The sequence below is a fragment of the Tubulanus polymorphus genome, chromosome 5 (genome assembly GCF_964204645.1).
Source record: "Tubulanus polymorphus chromosome 5, tnTubPoly1.2, whole genome shotgun sequence".
In the NCBI taxonomy this organism is placed as follows: Eukaryota; Metazoa; Nemertea; class Palaeonemertea; order Tubulaniformes; family Tubulanidae; genus Tubulanus; species Tubulanus polymorphus.
Window position 1 is genome coordinate 10209275 of NC_134029.1, and position 6000 is coordinate 10215274.

The 6000-nt window shown below is 39.9% G+C and overlaps 1 protein-coding gene across 1 annotated transcript in view; it reads right to left on the reverse strand.

The window, feature by feature from the left end:
• LOC141905665 (protein sprouty homolog 2-like) overlaps positions 1–5832 on the reverse strand; it is a 29637-nt gene extending 23805 nt beyond the window's left edge. Inside the window, exon 1 of the mRNA XM_074794633.1 lies at positions 5665–5832. The gene's annotated coding sequence lies outside the window, so the exon portion shown is untranslated. The remainder of the gene's footprint in view (positions 1–5664) is intronic.
• Between the last annotated feature and the right edge of the window lie 168 nt (positions 5833–6000).

Here is a 6000-nt window from a genome sequence, read left to right on the forward strand (position 1 = left end):
CATTTTCATAGAAACTACACGATTAAGAACCTCTTGCGAAATATACGCAGAAGCTCGAAAAGAATTTTTATGTAATAATTCAGGCTAACTAAACAACACCAAATAGGCGAATAGGCTTTATCTGATAACAACAGCTTCTCAATTTTTCACCAACTCAACTGTTAGAACTATTCATTTGACGATGACATTTTTGGCTGACCAGTAGCCTGAGCCTTTTCTTCAGCATCAGTTGTTATCAATGCAAACACATTAAATTACTCATATGTAAGAATTTTTGATTAGTCAATTAGTTTGACCGCCATGAAGAATTCTACTTAAATAACGAACAGTAGCATTACGCAAGAAAAAATGTTTTTCTTTATATTTTTCAGATTCATACTAGCAGAGGAGTTATAACTAGTTAATTTGATGTGCCATTTGTGTTCGAGTCATTGATGTGCCATTTCTATAATGCACCGAGGGCCCTAGGGGATCAAATATAGGTACCCAGATTTTTTGAACGAGGTCTTCACTCCCAAGAGATAGGTTAGTGGTTGCAATGCATTTTGTAGCCTTTGACTAGGTGCTTGTAATGCTATATCAGTTGACTGGGAAACTGATGGTAAGCCTATAATGCCACCTACTAAACGTGGAACATTTCGATGAAATCCCTCAATACACATACCTAATATTAAGCGACAACCAATAACCTACACAATCAGTTCCAATCCTTACCACTGGGGGGGGGGGGGGGGTTTGGCGGTGAAAATCTTCTGACAATAGCCGATTCTGATGCGCTATATAATTACGTTGCGGATCGATGCACACTGAGTTGCTGAGCTGGGATAAATAATAAAATTTTCTGAGTTCTTGAGCTCAGGCTCCAATGCGAACTCTGAAATTACCATGCATTAGTTCACATTGCATTTTGGGTTGTTGAACCCAAGGCTAATAGCTTAATTTTGTCAAAACAACTTTTTCATTTTCAACTTCGTTCCTTAAATTATGAGGTCATCTTCAAGGACATAAACAGTTTTTAGTGCCTAGTTCTACTGCTAGGTGGCACACTGGGTCCATTCATTGCACTGCACAACTAAACCCCCAATACTAACATTGTACCGAAGTTTCATCAAGATCGACTGACTATTAACAAAGTAGCTATATAAGACAGAAGACAGAGACCCGGGCTCAGGCTCAAAATCTATCTCCGAAATCAATATGCGTTAGTTCGCATTGCATTTTGGTTATGTTGTACCTGGGCAATTTCGTCAAGACATATTTTTGAATTTTGGCTCTATACTATTTTTGAGTTTTTGGTGCCTAGCTTTGTCGCTAGGTGGCTTACCAAGCCCATTCTTTGCAATGCACAACTAGACCCCATACTAAACATTGTACCGAAGTTTCATCAATATCAACCTATTAATGGGATTTTAATTAGCATTAAAACCTACCACCTGTTTTGTGCTAGTGTAGCCCATCGGATCAAGCTGTCTGAACTCATCAGCATTAAGTACTTTAGACCTTTTTGAATCCTAACTGTAGCTATATTGTATTTTTTTTCTAATTTTCATTAAGTAATAATACTACATTGCAATCCGAGATGATTATAATATAACGGACACAGTAACATATCAAAATTGATATCAGCCTGGGCAAAAACAAGCACCAGATGGTGCGTCATCAACATCGTCAGAAATGCTTGGATCTTTATTCGGGATTGCTGTGGCGTCAGCTGTATCGGTTTTGTGGGGATCAGCTGAACATTATGGAGATAGGAGTATAAATAGAAAGACTGCTTTGATAGACTAGATAGAAGAGGTGTCAGCCTATATCCGAACTTGTATTATGCTATTCGAGAGCAAAATCTACCAAGTACATTTCGGCTTTAAAAATCTGGAACAGGTTTGATCAGTAAGTTGGTCGTAAGCCCGCCGCACAAATTGCGGATGAAAGATGTTTAATCGTTGGCAACTTTCGTTGAAATTGCTGTGCAATGCGATGGCACATTTGACTACATGTTCACGGCCAGATTACTGACCGCCAGTGGCCCCACCAACAGTTGTTGATGACACTTCACCGGAAAAATGCCTTGTTATTTTGGTGAAAGACGAATTTCAGACAGATAATCCGTCCACAAAAATTTTTGAAATGGTATTGTTTTAGGGACAGCCTGTACTAGCGATTTCGATGCCCCGATTTGAATATTCTCCAAGCCTAAGACGCTGATCCAGGCCGTATTCCATGTATCCGTGAATGCAGTGGTGAGAAAGTACCCATTTTAACTTAAGACTTTTACCAAGAGATTTGTGGACTTTTATAGATGCTGAATCAGTGTTTTCAATAAGAAATTAACAAGCCGGGTCCCTTTGAAGAACAGGAGGGTACCATAATATGTCACAGTCCCTGAAACAAAAGCTGGTTTCTTGAAAAAACAGGCGGGTCCTTTACAAACAACAGACGGGTCTGAGACCTGGCTTTAATTGGTAACACTGAATGTTATGTTCAGTGTTTTCAATAATAGCCAGGTCCCAGACCTGTCTGTTGTTTGTAAAGGACTCGCCTGCTTTTTCAAACCAGCTTTTGTTTCCCGGACTGTGACATATTATGGGACCTTCCTGTTTTTCAAAGGGACCTGGCTTGTTAATTTCTTATTGAAAACACTGATGTTTGGATAGGGGTTTGATCACCATCTGATTGTTAGAAAACTCACAATCAATGTGGACCTCATACACACCTCAGGAGATGAGCTTTTGAAATTTGGATTTTCCGCTTTCCTTGTAGAAATGGCTATACATAATGTTCAAGTGTATCAAGTTTTGTCGAAATCGGTCGAGATCTTGTTAGTTATTGTTTAGGAGCGTCACCTAGGGGTCAACATACGTATTGGACATCATGTACCAAGTTAACCCGATAGACCCCAGAACATCCGCCGACCTTCGACTTGTATCTCGGCAAAAAAACCACTGTACGATACTGCCACCTATAGTTTGAGGTGGTCAAAGGTCAAACTTTTGACCAATGATTGTCCAAATCTATACAGGAATAGAAAGCCTGTATAATTATCTTCAAAATAACTAATGGTTGAAATGAATCATGTTCAATAGTTTTCACACTGCATCTACTTAATCTTTATATGCAATCCAATGGGCTTACGTATTAAGTTGCGGCGTCTAATGGGTTAATTCAAAATAGCTTTCGAGGATAACATAGTCCCCTGAGCCCGGTTTCACGAAAAAGCGTAGGCCTAACTCAAATTTATGGGGTAATTGCCATTGGTTACTTCATGTTTTCAATATATATAAGGACAACAATTCAAACTTAACTTCAAGCTTAAACTTTTTCGTGAAACCGAACCCTGGTGCCGGTTGTATGAATTTATTAATGCCAAATGCTATGTTGCACGTGTTTGTACCTAAATACTTTAATTTGTGATTTGAACGATAACGACTATTGAACAACAATCAAAAGACCGATGCTGAAATGAGTTTTTGAAGATTTACACAGCCTAACGGTGAGAGTAGAAACTAATTGTCTAGGGCATTGGTTGCCTTTCAGTATCAGGGATATGTGTATCAACTTTTATTTAAATTCAACATGTAGACATAATACATGAAAACACGTTTTCCACAGTTTGTAGGGAGTGCTATTAGAGAACCATGAGTTTCCCAGTTATGATACATAACAATATAAATAATAATTGAAACGCATCTAGTCAAGTAGAGAATCAATCAGTCAAAACGTTAGTAAATCATAAAACCAGGTAGCTGACGAACTGTGAACTAGAAAGAACTTACAAGCTTTCAGATGGCAAGACTAGGTCGACTGATGTTATACAGGCATCTGTTACAAGTATTCCCTTTCTTTTTACTCATGTAGCAGGATTTCCTCGGTGCCCATGTCGTGATGTCGGTTGACCTAATGATGGCGTCTGAACACCTGTTACATTTTTCCTATACGCTCACAGTTCATCATCTCAAAGTCTAAAAGATGTTTTACGAATTGAGTGTGTCACATAGGCCTAATTGCATATAACATGTGAGCGTCGCGTATAAATAAAAGTTTCAATTTTACTTCGAAAAACGAAGTCAATATTTCCTGTAGTCATCGTCCGACATATAAGAAGCAAGACGTTTTTTCTATGGTTTATTGCAAAATAACCACTCTGAACGCAGATGCATTATCAATAATCCAAGGCACTGTAACCCAAGCGCAAAGGTTGCCCCGGGTTCAAATAGGCTAGGCCTACTGCTCGGTCGGCTCCATAGAATTCTCTCTACTAGTCTTAATAAGCCAATCAGGACGAGTTATTGACTGTATGAATCGCAAAATATCAGCTACCGTGAAGATACGAATAACAAATTTGGGAGGTGTTAAGAAAACTTGCAATACCACCAAGAAATGAAGGCCTACGGTATTTTATTCTCTGATAACGTGATATGCTCTCCGAGCGACATTTCGATCAACAATTTCATTCAGTATATCTGCTGCGTATATAATGCGTCAGTCTGTTCGGTATGGATTTTGCATGAATTGGCATAAATTCGAATTGTTTTCATTCATCAGCTATTATTTACCTAGAATACGCTCGTGTAATACTGAAAAACAGCCGCCGCGGTCCATTATGTGGTGCCACCTACTGTGTTTTTGAAGCAAATGAATAGGCGATGACATTATAGCAACAACGTCTCCGGAGCAGTTTTTCTGCATTACGTAAGCTTGTAGTAGCTATCTTGACCTTGAACTTGAAGATTAGATGTTTAAGGCCCTGATGCGTCTGTTCATCATTCCGAATTTTGTAGCTTCATTAATTTTAGGCTGTGGTTATTTAGCCGGATCCGGTCACCGACTTACTGAAGGATATTTTGCCGGATATCGTCTCTAATTGGCTGATTTACTCCGCGCATGCGCAGAGAGGTGCGCGACTTAGAAAATTCGAAGGAAGTGTGGAGAACAGCGTTAGAGAAAATAGAGCGGATAGAGCGAAACTCGAACCCGGGCCAGCAAATTACTAGCGCAGCGTCTTCTTCCCACTTGACCACCGAGCTCGCTGAAAACCACCAGAATGTTTTAACTACATATAGCCTCACCTTACCCCTAACCCTATCCCTAGTTGTGAAACGGTTCCCTCTGGACCCTCTTCTAACCCTCTTGACACTAACCCTAACCCTAATAAAATGATTTTATTGTTATATATGGCTCCGGCAAAATATGTTTTTTAAGTCCATACCGGTAACCGGATCCAGCCAAATCACCACTTCCTTAATTTCATGCGGCATGTGTTTATGGCAAAGACTTTAAATAGCCATAAGTTTAGGAGAAGTTTATCGCTGATTAATGAAAACAAAAAATCTTTTCTGGGCTGAACACATTGATAAAGTACAGGTAGATCAAACTGATTCCTTAATAAATGAAATTACGTACGGACCGAAAGTGGCATGGGTCGAGAGCACATACATGTGTGTGATCGACAGACAGTACGCAGGTACGCCCAGCCCGGCCCATGTCGTCTGCGTGACATAAACCCGAATCAGAAATGAGCTGTGGCCGAGGCTACGTAGCAGTAGCAAAATGAGTGCGTGGGCAGGGGTGGGGAGCAATTGGACATTGATTAGGCCTCGGTGAAAATGGTGTCTATTTAGAAATCAGAGATCGTGTTTTTAATTAGAAACGATGTGGTACACTCACCATCCAAAGAGCTGAATCAATTACATCAGAGTAGTATCCGTTCATCGAAGCTTTAATTATCAATATATATATAAACTCCTCCGCTGGGTCCTATGGTCTCGGCTAGATGGGCCGAAAACGGCAATTCTCTTTACGTTTCGACAATTATTAACTGTGTACTGGCCATACTCAGCTACAAACCGTAACGTGACACTGTAAACTACCTCCCGCCACGTTTCCGGTAGCATCGAGTCCATTAGGTTTAAATAGGGTATTCAGGTTGTAATGGATTCGCCAAATAGCGGTTAGGTTCGAATCCTAACTTATTTCAGCGGAATAAGTAAAAGTCCACTGTTC